The 14,257-nt window shown below is 39.9% G+C and overlaps 1 protein-coding gene across 1 annotated transcript in view; it reads left to right on the forward strand.

Moving 5' to 3' along the window:
• GRIA4 (glutamate ionotropic receptor AMPA type subunit 4) overlaps nt 1–14,257 on the forward strand; it is a 286,052-nt gene that overhangs the window by 254,137 nt on the left and 17,658 nt on the right.

Genomic DNA, 14,257 nt, shown 5'->3' on the forward strand with positions numbered 1-14,257 from the left:
CCAAAAAAATGTATTTCTCTTATAGTTCAGTCTCAAAAAATCCCCAGTCCCTCAGTTTAATGTATGCAAAGCAAGAAAAACATGGCAAAATAAAATTGTTCATGCAATGCAATTTTCATCCTTGCAGGACTCAAGGACAACTGTTTAAAGCATATAAGTGATATCATCCCACTGCATTGCTTATTGTTTATGGAAAGTACCCGATAAATTCAGATAGAAATTAAAAAGTAAAAAAAAAAAGAAATATTTAAAAATAGAAGCTTCGTGAAGAGAGGCATCCAGCCCAACCAAAGGCCCAGCCAGAGATTGCAAATTCTTTGGTGAATCTAGAAACCCTTCTTTGAGGCTGTAGTAGCAATTGAAGCATTCTTCAGTCCTGGGTTTTCTTCCTTCTCCAAGACTTGGCTCTGTTCCTAGAAAACAAATCAGATTGCAACTGGATCCTGGACTAGCCCATTTTCTCAATGGCTTCTGCAAAATTAATAGCCTTTGAAGAAACCATATTTCTCAAGCCTATCTGATTGCTATTGTGCTGTATAACATTGGGCTTGGCAGAGTAGAGACAGGGGAGAAGGGAAAAGCTGTTTCTGCAAAATTACAACTGTGGACATTCAAGGCTAGAGGGAGAGATGCCCTGCTCTGTTTTTTTCTCCTCCTCCTTGCATAGAATCATTAGTGATATGTTGACATTTGGGGGGATGAAAGAAAGTTGTGAATGAGTTCAGGAAATCGGAAGGGTTAGGGTTAGTCTCGATGGTGTAAATACCCTTGTATTTCCTGGGCATTCTGCATCCTTGGACTGCTCTAAGCACTTTTGGAATGACTTCTGTACAATTTTGCTTTCTACTAAATACAAAGTAGTTATTTGTCTGTATACTGTGCAACTTGTACTGGGAAAGTTGAAGAGCTGAGGTGGCCCAGTGGTTAAATGCAGCACTGCAGGCTACTTCAGCAGACTGCAGTACTGCAGTTCAGCTGTTCAAATCTCACCGGCTCAGGGTTGACTGACTCAGCCTTCCATCCTTCCGAGGTGGGTAAAATGAGGACCCAGATTGTTGTTGGGGGCAATATGCTGACTCTGTAAACTGCTCAGAGCGGGCTGAAAGCCCTATGAAGCGGTATATAAGTCTAACTGCTATTGCTATTGCTAAAGTTGCGTCTCCAGATTGGCTGCTGTTTTAGTAGTCAGGTTCGGTCATTCTAATCCCAATTATTTAAGAAGAAAGAAGTATGCATTGGTCCAGGTTGCTCTAAGTGTGTGTGAGAGAGAGGGGGGGAGGAGGGAGGAGGGGAGGGAGAGAGAGAGAGAGAGGAGAGAAGGGGGAAGAGGGAAACAGAATTTACTGGGTGGTAATGGGCTATCTTCCAATTTGGGTTGGCTTGAAAATATGAGCTGCTGTTCTCCCCACCCCCAACCCTCAGAAGTAGCTTTGTTTTAGTCCCAAGCTGTTTTGACTCAAACTGCAAAGCTCACTGATCATTACTGAACTTGTTTATCTCTCATGGTCCATACAAGATAGGTGTACCAAATTCCTTTTTGCATCTTTGAAGGTATGGATTGTAGCCTTGTTCAAGAGAACGTTGTCCAAATTAGGCAATACCAGTTTCAACCATACTTCACCATGAATGATATTTTAGATGAAAATTATGGGTTTCTTGAGTGAGATGCTGGATGATGTAGCCCCAGGGGTATTAAATTCGTGGTGTCACAACGGCATCGTGTGATGTGTCCTGACTTTTTTCTCCAAGCGATAAACTGGGCGTGGGCAGCGCGTGACGCTTCCAGCCCGCAGGCCACAGGTTTGACAGCAATGATGTACTGGAACATAATTGCAGGTGACAGTCAGAGAAGGCTGGCAAAGATTTGTCAATGTTTCTTATGAAGTGCTAATATCCATTTAAGATGGGGACACCCTAAGGCACCTGAGTTCTTGGTTACCTCTTTTGCCTATCTGAAACTGAATTTTCAAAACAGAAGCTTTATGCTGGTCCTTATTATAATATCCTTTTCCCTTTCTTCAATTATTTCAGCACAAAGACAAGCATTTTTTTAATTTTCCTTTTGTAATGTTAAAATATTTTTGTTTTTGTGGTAATGAAATCATGAATTGCAGTCCTAATTTTTTCAGCAGCTCTATTTGTCCAGCTAGTGATATCCAATTTTTAGGTTGTTCGAAAAAGGTATTTGCTAAAACATTGATTTGGGAGGGAGTGGGCAGAAACAAAGACTAGATTTGTTTGTTTCCCCTCCAATTTTATAATGGCAATTTCCTAAAACTATTACGTTATCTTTGTGTGTGTATGCGTGTGTGCTTGTCCATGTGCATGTTATGTCAAGAAGGAGTTGACAAGCTGATTGATTAGCTTGCTTTTGATTTGAATTGTGATGTTTCTGTCATTTGGAAGGTTGCAATTGGACTGACTTTGGTACATTTTTTCTAATAACAATGGATTTTCTATTTTTTTTCTAAGATTTCTCAGCCATTCTAGAAGGTTTGGTGTTCCCCTGTTCTGTTATGATTAATTTCCATCATTTTAGTTCACTGATTCCCAGAATGTCAGTTTTCAGTTTTGACATCTCTGCTCTGATACCAAGTTTATTTTGATTCATAGGGCAATGGGATTTAAGGAAGCTCATTTACTCTTGGATTGGGCTATCCATATCATCTGTAACATTTGGTCCATTCAGAGTGAAACATACCACTATGGGCCCCTGGCATACCATCATAGAAACCCAAAAATAGCTCTAGGATCTGGGCAGTGTGCATGATGGCAGTTTCAATGCCCTTGTTTTCCAGAGACCAGGCATGTGCACAAAGCTGTCCAAAACTTCCCCCTAGTGGAAAGGCCCCTGTGGGACAACACATTTGGGATATGAGAACTACCAACTAGCAAGAAGAATGCAAGTGAGTAAGGCTGATAAGACAGGAACATGGCTTCTTAGGAGACATCAAGATCACCTAATATCAAAGGAAGACAGATCTCATAAAAGCAGACATTGCCATCTATGACCTTAGTGAGCAACTCAACACTGTCCTGTAGAGATTCTCAGTCATCCAAGTGATGGTTGTCCGAAAGGTGCTTTTTCAGGACGCAACTGGACTTTCTTGTTTTTTTTTCTTTTGAAGATGTTTCACTTCTCATCCAAGAAGCTTCTTCAGCTCATCCATTCCCCACTATCCTGTCAGAGCTGAAGAAGCTTCTTGGATGAGATGCGAAACATCTTCAAAAGAAAAAACAAGGAAGTCCTGTTGCCTCCTGAAAAAGCACCTTTGGGCCAACACTGTCCCCTTGAAACTGTCTAAGGTGCTGTCCCAAAGGGACTATTTCAAGAGGTAACTGGACTTTTTGGTTATTTTTGGAAGATGAAAATGCTTCTTGGATGAGAAGTGAAACATCTTCAAAAGAAAAAAATAAGGAAGTCCAGTTGTCTCTTGAAAAAGCACCTTTGGGACAACCATGACCTGAATGACAGAATCTCCATAGACATGTCTAATAGGCTGCCTGAAACAAATGATGCAACAAGGGACCAGCAGTGGAAGGCAAACAAAAAAAAGAGGACGACAACTGATTGTGTTGTTTGCCCCTTCTGCCAAACCTCTAACAAGTAAGTCTTTCATCACCCCCCCCCTCCATCTTCGCAGCTCCTACAGTCCATTTTTTAATGGGAGAAGACTGAAAATCATCACATATTGTGACTGTTACTCTCGCCTGCAACAACTTAGTACAAACAATGACAACATAATGTATGTTTTCCCAGCTCAGTTGAAGATCTAGCAGCTTCTTTGGCAAAAAGTATGTTGAGTTTGGTTAGATTTACATTTGATCAGGACTTTTTCGGTTATGCAGATTTGTCTCTTTGCACATTCATTATTCAATATATTATGTCAATGCAAAAACAGTATTCAGAAAACCCATAAAAATGGGTTAAAGCAGTAACGAAATTACTTGTGTTCTGTAAATGCAACTCAGGTATCAGTTATGATGTAGGACATGCATCATTTTCTGAATTCAAGAATAAATTGTCCATATATTTACTGAAGGTTTTGCTGTAGAACATTAAGTAGTGTTAACGATTGGATCAGGTTTGGACAATTTTCTTCATTGCTTTAGGACACAGCCATCCATTTTCTCTATTTCTCTGTAGTTTCCCTCTTTAGCTTCATAGACATTCATCATCATCAATAATGCTGATAAAATGAAGACAAATTCTTTAGAAGAAGTAGAGAGAATTGTGACTCTCTTGGAATTTTGGTAACCAGAAGCAATGATTTAAATTCTAAAGATGTATGAGAAGTTCCTAAATTCAGTAAAGCTAGATTTCCAGCATTGAAGCCATCAAAAACATTGTTATAAATGGGAAAGTGTCAAGCAAATGCGAACACTCAGGAGGTAATAATTGATAGCTGATGGCGTAGGCTCAGGATTTTTGCTGCTATGAATTGTTTTATTATTACAAAGACAATTTCTCATGATTAAAAAAAGAGTTTGGCTTGGAATAAGGAAGGATGTTTTTTTTCCCAAAAAAAACTATAGGATAGCAAAGAGTTAGAAATATATATTGTTTTTGCATTGAACTAACCCGCTGTACTTATCATCCAGTACCCCCTTATGAATTGTTTCACTCTCACAAGAACAGCTCTTTAGCCAGAAATAGTCCGGGTTGATAGTTGCAGTAATTTTATAGTGAGTCATTGACAATTTATGAGAAGGAGATTCTGCTAAGATTTCATCTTCACAGTAGAGTATCTATGATAGCTAATCTTGAGGGTGTAAATACCCTTGTACTCAGTGGGCATTCTGCATCCTTGGACCTCTCTAAGCATGTTTGGAATTACTTCGATACAATTTTGCTTTTTACTAAATAAATACAAAATAGTTATTGGTTTAGGTACTGTGTAGCTTGTACTGTTGTTCCTCCAGATTGGCTGCTGTTTTAGTAGTCAGGTTTGTTCATTCTATTCCCAATTATTTAAGAAGAAAGAAATCCTCATTGCTGTATATGATCCTGGTGGCTCTAATTGTGTGTGTGTGTGTGAGAGAGAGAAAGGCTCTAATTGGGTGGGTGTGTGTGAGAGAGAATAGAGAGACAGAGACACAGCCCATATTACATGCAGCTAAGATTGTTTATTCACTACTGCCAATTTTAAATTGCGTTTGCAATTCAGCAAATGTTTGGGTAAATGTGAGGATAAAATTATTAGAAGCTTTAGATTGTTTTCCTCATTGGTGCAATCTAAAATACGTAATTGAAAAGTATTTCCTCTATGAATTTCTACCTATTCCTATTCTCTCTACCTCAGGGTGTCAAACTCGTGTTGGTCATGTGAGGTATTGTGACTTTTTCCCCCTTTGTTAAAATGGAGGTGGGCGTGGATAGTGCATGACGCATCCAGCCGCGAGGTTGACATCCCGGCTCTACCCTAATTTCAAATGACAAAAATGTCTGCTGAACCCTCCTTACCAGTAATTTTGAGACTGTTCTACCCATTCTGAGATGAACTGTGACAAAAGTGTTAGAAGAATCACAGTGGAATATAGGTCTATAGATCAGCGTAATATGAATTATATGGTGCTTCTTTAATTTATGCTAAGATAGAAAAAGATGACCGGTTCTTTTTGCTACCCTGCTCTGATGTTTTACTTAGCACCTCATACTTTATGAAATAGGAACTGGAAATTGTAGAAGTTTCATAAAATCCTCACTTGGGCTGTAAGACTCTTGCCCGAAGCCTATGAAAATCAGGTGCAATGAAATTGTTGAAGGTAGTTTTAACACATCAAAATGATGAGGTTTTCTCCACAATATTACATAAGTGCCTCCCTAATCTAAACAATCAGATGAATTGAGATTTTAAAGACTCAAAAATTAATTAAGGAGGCCCTGAACACTAAGGCATATAATAGTTTGGAGCTATTGTTCCTAAGGAGAGGCATAAAAGGGTTATCTGGGAGAATATGCATATTGGGAAGACATTAGCATTTAAAGTAGGTTGTTCTTTTCTTTATGTCATTGCAGTTCCTATATACACTGTAGATTAAGGTCAAATGCTATTTTGATAGTGATCACCTATCATTTTTTCTTAGAATTAAAGGAGGCACAGCTTGAAATGAAAATGAAAGCTAGAGCCCTATGTTTTTGATAGACACATAAAATCCATGTTTTTACGAGAGGGAGATTTAGTTCAGAGTAAATTAGGTGCATTAGTTCATTTATTATAGATAACCACTGCGGAGCAAATCATTTGGTATAACATTTCCAACGATTGGTAGTCAATTGGAGGAGTCAATTAAGAATTAAGGACCCTGGGTTTAAATTCATGGTTTGACCAGGTAATGCCTCGTGATAATGCCAAGAGAGATTTGGTTAATCAATTACCCCCAAAACAGAACCCCATGGAAGTATCAGTCCACATAGTTTTACAATGCAATTCTTTTTATATAAACAGCTGACTAGAGATGATATAATGGCGTAGTGGAATCAACAGCTAAATCAAGCAAAGCTTCTACTTGGGAGTTTGATATTTATTTATTTATTTATTTATTTATTTATTTTTTATTTATTTATTTATTTATTTATTTATCAAACATGTTACACGTTCCGCCCGGCCATTGCAAGCAGGATGGTATGGGGCGGTGGGAGCGTGGCGGATCTTAAACTCCTCAGTTTAAGAGAATTAAACAAGGCTGCATCTTGCCCTGCTATTACCATTCCATTTCTAAATAAATTCTGTAGTCATTTCGCTAATAAAAATAGCCTTTTCCCAACCAAATATTGCAGGCAGGTTAAGAGCAGAGATACCAATAGCAATAGCAGTAGACTTATATACCGCTTCATAGGCCTTTCAGGCCTCTCTAAGCGGTTTACAGAGAGTCAGCATATTGCCCCCAACAATCTGGGTCCTCATTTTACCCACCTCGGAAGGATGGAAGGCTGAGTCAACCCTGAGCCGGTGAGATTTGAACCGCTGACCTGCTGATCTAGCAGTAGCCTGCAGTGCTGCATTTAACCACTGCGCCACCTTGGCTCATACCACAGACAACAATAGGTTTAGAGAAGGTTCTCTGAAGTTTATCTATCTTTACAAGGGGCACCAGATAACAGTGGGTCCAGGACAATTCACTGCAGGCAACTCACCACAGTCAACTCACCACAGAGAGCTTGCTGCAGGACAAGAATTATACTAATATTGAAGAAATAGTGGAAAAGAATCATTAAAGAAAGGATGCCTAAGGAGGGACAAAATGAAACGTGAATGACAAAAATAAAAATATTTTGAAAGATTATTTTAAATAATTAAATTGAATTGTTGAATTGTCCCATAGCAAGTTCTCCTGTGGCGAGTTGGCCATGGTGAGTTGCCCCATGGCAAGTTGGCCATGGTGAGTTGACCATAGCGAATTGGCCATGGTGACTTGACCATGGCAAGTTGGCTGCAGTGAGTTGTCCCATTCCAGATACAGTTAGAATAGAATTCTTTACTCTTTATTGGCCAAGTGTGATTGGACACACAAGGAATTTGTCTTTGGTGCATATGCTCTCAGTGTACATAAGGAGAATAAAACACATTCATCAAGAATAAAAAGATACAATAGTGATACAATAATCAAGGTTACTAATAAGCTATCAAATTGTACTAGGAAACAAATCAAAACAATATAAATTGAAAGATACAAGCAACATGGTTAGCTGAGCCAACTTTTTTTCCCCATCAATGCTTCTGCCATCTTTTAATTCCTCTACCTTGAGAACATTTCTGTTTGTGTACATGGCTTATCTGCTTAGGGTAGTTCCCTGTTAGTGCTTATCACAGTACCTTGCATTGGGAGAAGTCTTTCCAGCTATGGTGATGCAGTGGTTAAACAGTATTGCAGGCTAATTCTGCCAACTGCTAGCAGTTCGATTCTCTCCAGTTCAAGGTTGACTCAGACTTCCATCCTTCCAAGATTGGTAAAATAGGGACCCAGATTGTTGGGGGGAATATACTGACTCTGTAAACTGCTTAGAAAGGACTGTGAAGCACTGTGAAGCAATATATACGTCTAAGTGCTATAGCTAAAACTGAAGAGGCAAGACAAAAGGGATCAACTTTCATCTGTCCAGACCCAGGGGAATAGTTTGGCTGTTACTGGAGTATGATTCAATTAATAATATCTGGTTTGAAATAGGGACAGACAGAATGATTTTGACTTTTGTGATTACATAATTGGTGTGAATTTTTTCCATCTTCTGTGACAAAGTTGTGTAAGATTAGGGTGGCTGTACAGGTAATCCTTGAGTTATGACTGTAATGGAGCCTAGTCATTAAACAAGTTCCACAAGTGATCACCTTCTTAATGATTCCTGTCGCAGTCTCACTGATGCAGTCATTAAGCAATTGCACTGGTCAGGGGTGGGTTCCTACCGGCCTTGGTACCAGTTCGCGGCACATGTGTGTGCAGTTCAATGTAAATTGTTCTGCTCATGTGCAAAGCTAATAAAAACTAATTTAAAACATGCCAGCAATGGCAGCAGAGACCGGGGAACTGGTTCAGGGGCGTGGCCAGCCAGGCCAAATTACCACTACTGGGTCATCCAAAGCGATACAAACTGGTAGAAACCCACCTCTGGTGCTGGTCATGAAGTGGAGTATGGGATACCTTGGGGAGGAGCCTCTTAAAAAAAACATTCCAAAAGATCGTGAGAAAACCACCTGCTTGCAGAACGGCATGAAGCTGCCTTTGTAGGAAAGCTAAGCCTCCCATCAGCGGGGCACCTCTGTCAAAAGCTGCAGAAAAACAGAAAGGTAAGTGGGCTGCTTCTGGGCCCTGGAACTGGCTGAGGCGCAGGTGGAATACTGCAAGTTGCAACATCTTCACATGTACCGGTAGCCTTTGCAGCCAGCCTGAGGTTCCCCCGGATGGATGAGTTGTCTGGGTTGACAGCAGGCCAATGGCCTCTGGGGACCTAGCTGGGAAGAAGCAGACCCAAAGACTTAGAGGATCCATTGCAGTGGTGGGTTTCAAAAATTGTTCGAACCTACTCTGTGGGTGTGGCCTCCTTTGTGGGAGTGGCTTGCCGCCCATGTGACCGGATGGGAGTGGCTTGCCGCCCATGTGACCGGATATGAAGATGCCAATGACACTTGTCAGAACCCCCTTAAATTACCTCACACACAACACTGGCATGCATAAGAATATGATGTAAACTTATTTTTTAAAAGGCATCTTTGGTTTGCGCTCAAACAACTTCAACACACGCAATGTTCTGATTGCACCACAAATGCAGTAGTCATCCTTACCTTTCACAGGGGCACTGAGTTTTATAAATATGAGCATGATAGTGTAGAATAATCATATCCAAGGACCAGTGGTGGGTTTCAAAAATGTTTGGAACCTCTTCTGTAGGTGTGGCCTGCTTTCCAGGTCCACTGGGGAACCTCTTCTAACCGGTTCAGTAGATTTGACGAACCGGTTCTACTGAATAGATGCGAACTGGTAGGAACCCACCTCTGATCCATTGGCTGGATGGGGGCGAGATAGGTAGTGGGGGGCACGACAGCATCCTTGCAATCAGTCCTAGGGGTGAATGACTGTTGGGAGTGCTGCAGCTGCCATAACTTTGAAACAGGGTCATAAGTAGCTTTTTTTGGAGGGGGGTCCAGTATAAGTTTGAACATTTGATAAGTGACTATTCATAAATCAAGGATTACCGGTACATTTCTACTTAGTAACTGAATGATATTTCTAAATTTATATTTAGAAATCTGGTTAAAGCTTGATTGTGAAAATGTAGTGCTAACGGATTTGACATACGTTGTCCGGAACCAAATTGTTCATTGCTGATAATAAAAGAAATTCCAGATTACTTACTAAAGTCTTGGTCAAACAGAGCTCAGTGAACTTTTGCTAGTGCAATGCAATAAGGCAGTGATGGTTTTGTTGCCGAGTGCCCAAAGCGCATGCATGTGTGCTTGAATGCACGTGCGCCTCCCCCAATCCCCAAAATGCAATGTGAGTGCCCCCCGCACATGTGTCCCCTCATGCCCTGTTTTGGCTTTCAGGTTGGTGTAGGAGGATTTCCAGGCCCAAAACGGGGCACGAGTTGGGTGTTTCACGTGGCACCCCCACACCCTGTTTTGGCTTCCAGTTGGTGTAGGCAGCAGAAGTGGAGTTAGAAATAGGGCGTGCTGGGGGGACCTGCAGAAATTGGGGAAGGCCCCACCTCCTACGCATGCACAGCAGAGACCCAAAGATCAGCTGACTGGCGGAAGGTACGCACATATGCGTGATGGAGCTGCGCTGGGGCGATGTCTGGCATACCTGCAGAGAGGGCTCTGCATGCCACCTGTGTCACAGGTGCCATAGGTTCACCATCACGGCAATAAGGCATTGATGAATTATGAGGATAGCATGTTTATTTTACTACTACTTTGAGTGAGAAAAAACACATGGAAGTTTCCCCAACATTTCATTTCAAGGAAACATGGCTGTCTTTTCTGATTGTTCTGTGCAAGGAGGAGGAATCAATATGGATTCTAGATCACTGTTTCTTAATCTCAACAACTATAAAATGTTTGGATTACAAGTCCCAGAATTCCCTGGCCAGGCAACTGGCTAGGAAATTCTAGGAGTTGAAGTCCATATGTCTTAAAGATGTTAAGGTGGAGCAACAATGTTCTAGAGGGCAAAATACAGTTAAGCAGGATTATAACTTGGGTGGGGGGGGCACTTAAGAGATCTCTGTTTGAAGAAAATAGCAAATGCATGGGTTTTTTTGTAAACGTTTTTAAAAGGCTTTCTATATAGACCATGTTAAATGTTGGCCAAGAAAAAAAATGGCCAGAATTTATCTGTTTTATCTCTTTGATTGCAACTTTGTAGCTATTAAAAAGCAGTGTGAAATGAATGTGTTTTTTACATGGCCTACTATATGTAATGAGGAATGCAATGCGGTTAGATTGTTTAACCAGTTTAAGCTTAACTGCAGAATAGACATGCTTAAAATTCTCATTTATTTTTCCATTACCTTTTATTTTCATTATTTCCTTTATTTGCTGTGAAATTGTTTACGGATATGGCTAATCAGCTACTAAATAACCCTCTCATAAACAGCCTTTATTTAAAAAAAAAAAAACTACCAGTGTCAAAAGCCATTTGCAAATTCTTTCTTAAAAATTAAAACTTTTTTCTTCCAATAGTTAAAGATGACATTTGCCCAAGATGAATATGGCTTTTTTTTAATATGCATGTTTTATTCAAAGGGAAATTGCTATATCCAACTAATGTTTCCAATTATCAGTTGATACAGTACATCACTAAATACTCAGGAAACTGATTTAATTGAAAATTCTACCTGTTTTTGATTTCCTTTTGCTGTCCCTTTTATTCAGCATCCAGAAAATAATTTTTCCATCCAGAATTCTAAAAGGAAGATACCTTAATATGACTAATCATTTTTTCAGAAGGGGTGTGGAGAACTAATTTACATCCTCTCACCAAGTGTAAAGATGTTAAATCCAAGAAACTATATTGTATGCTGATTTTTCAATCAGTAATGTTTTTCAGTATCTAAATAGAATATTAAATTCACTGTGAAGATATTTTCAGTAGAAGTCTCCAATCAAGAGACTGCCTGCTTATTAATAAATGACAATTTAGAATATATTTCAGACTAATGTCCCAAAAGACTTAAGAGAGTAGTTTGCGGTAACCATGTTTGTTATCCTCCTTTTAATTTTCAAAGGTTAATATAACAATTAAAAAAGAATAGGAATATTTTACCAAATTAATCAATGTTCCAGAATAAAAATACTATATGAAATAACTTCTAGGTCATATAAAACAACCTTGTTTTATAAATACCCTAACTATCAGATTTCTTTGAGAAATCTGATACTATAATATCAGATTCCTTTGGGAGAAAAACCATAAGTGTCCAATAATTCAAAATAATAAGATGGCGTCGAAATCATTTTGCATGTATATGTTGCATTTCTATAGATTTAAAATTGAATCAGTAACAATTTTAAAATCCATAGAAATGTTAACATGGATTCAAAATGGTCTTGGGCACTTCACTCTTTTTTCCATGGCCCTCTGTACTATTAAGGATGTAATTTAATGGATGACAACAGCAATTCTAAATTAGTAATATGTGTTCATTTAAGAGAGTGGTGTGGTGGCCTAGGAGTGCCAACTCAGGTTTAGCATTTTGAATAAACTCAACTTAATATTATGCATTCATTTCCTACTTTTCACTCTACACCAGGGGTGTCAAACTCAATGTTATTGAGGGCTGCATCAGAGTGGTGTTTGACCTTGGGGGGGTGGGTGTTGCCAGCTCAATGTCACTCATGTTTGGTTTGAATTGCTTTTAGTTTGTTTTGCTAGTCATCTGCCAGCAAAAACGAAGGCTGGAGGGTGGGGCGCGTGCAACCCCTCTGGGCCCCACTGCAACAGCCTCCTGGAGACCTCTGCCAGTGAGAACGGAGCCCAGGGGGATTATGTGAGGCCACCCCAGGCCCCATTTTTGGCCATGATGCCCTCCTGCAGCCCTCTGCCAGTAATTACCTCTCCCTCTGAAGGAATTTTCTCTATTTTCCAATTTTGTGCAAATACAATTCTAGCTGCAGTTACTACGTGAATAATCAAACATACATTTTCTTTACTATATTTCTCTGATAAAATACCCAACAAAAACAACTCTGCTTTTAAATCAATATGTTGCTGTGTCATCTTCTCCAACCACATATGAATTTTTGCCCAATACTTTTTTGCCTCTGCACATGTCCACCATATATGATAATATGATCGTGGTGTCTGGGAAATAAACTTCTCGATAACCATCTTTCCCTAGGACAGTGATGGTGAACCTTTTTTGTAAAAACATGCCAAAATTGTGTGTGTGCTATTGCACATGTGTGCATGCCCACACCCACAATGGAATGCATCCCACCCACCTGCACATCCGAGCGCAACCATCCCTGGAGGCTTTCCTGAAACTTGGAGAGGGCAAAAACAGCCTCTCCCCACAGCCCAGAGGCCCTTTAGAAGTTGGAAATGGATCATTTCTGAAATTCTGGTTGGCCCGCTGGGCCAGTTTTTCAGCCTCCCCAGGCTCCGGAGGCTTTCCTGAAGCTTGGGGAGTGCGAAAAACAGCCCAACAAGCCAACCGAAAGTTTATTTCCGAACTTTCCCCAATCATTGCTGTTGATTTGTACTTTATTTACCTCATGTTTCTCCGCTCTGATATTCCCAAATGGAATATCGGAGCCGAGGTGGCGCAGTGGTTAGGGTGCAGGCCACTTCAGCTGACTGTTATCTGCAGTTCAGCGGTTCTAATCTCACCAGCTCAAGGTTGACTCAGCCTTCCATCCTTCCGAGGTGGGTGAAATGAGGACCCAGACTGTGTGGGTGATATGCTGACTCTGTAAACTGCTTAGAGAGGGCTGAAAGACCTATGAAGTGGTATATAAGTCTAACTGCTATTGCTATTGCTATTATAAAATGCGTTATAAAATCTCAGAATTCCTTGGCAGGAGATTGCAACCCCTAAAAAGGGACAAAGCTGCAAACCTTAGTGCTAAATTTTCCAGACTCTCTACAGTTCTGCTCACCTTCAACCAGCCCCAGTGTCTTCTCCTGGTTTGTCATTCTTCCCTTAAAGATGAAGCTGGCTTGGAAACAGCCACACCGGCTGAGAATTCTGGGATGGAATTCCTAATGGAAAACACTAGACAAATGTTCCATAACAGAATGTAATCATAAGTAGTTTTAACTCTCTTGTTCATTAATTCATACAAAATTAAACCTATTTTAAGTCACATTGAGCAACGTGAATGCTTAAACTTTTTTTCGCACTGGAAGCGATGATATAAAACTCTCCGGATATTTGCCTCCTATGAAATTTTAGCAATAGATAGGATGCATATGCCTGGCTACAATAAAATAAAATAAACTCGGTTGCTAGTACAAAAGCAGGCAATTCCAGTTAGATGGAATTTAACGAACTTAACAATAAAGCCCCTTAACTACTTTCTAAGATATTGAAAAGACACCCAGATCGCATCAGAGAAGATCCTTTAACCTTTTCTTACACACAAACACACATTCTGATTAAATATTGAATGTGTGTGTGTATATTTTCAAATTGGATATTTGTTCTTGAGTTCATTACCATATTGGAAAAACATGATCAAATAGATTTGTTAGAGTGCTAAACCGTCAAGTTTTTTTTAAAAAAATAAATAAATGCCCAGAATGCATATTCCCCTCC

The sequence above is a fragment of the Thamnophis elegans genome, chromosome 6 (genome assembly GCF_009769535.1).
Source record: "Thamnophis elegans isolate rThaEle1 chromosome 6, rThaEle1.pri, whole genome shotgun sequence".
In the NCBI taxonomy this organism is placed as follows: Eukaryota; Metazoa; Chordata; class Lepidosauria; order Squamata; family Colubridae; genus Thamnophis; species Thamnophis elegans.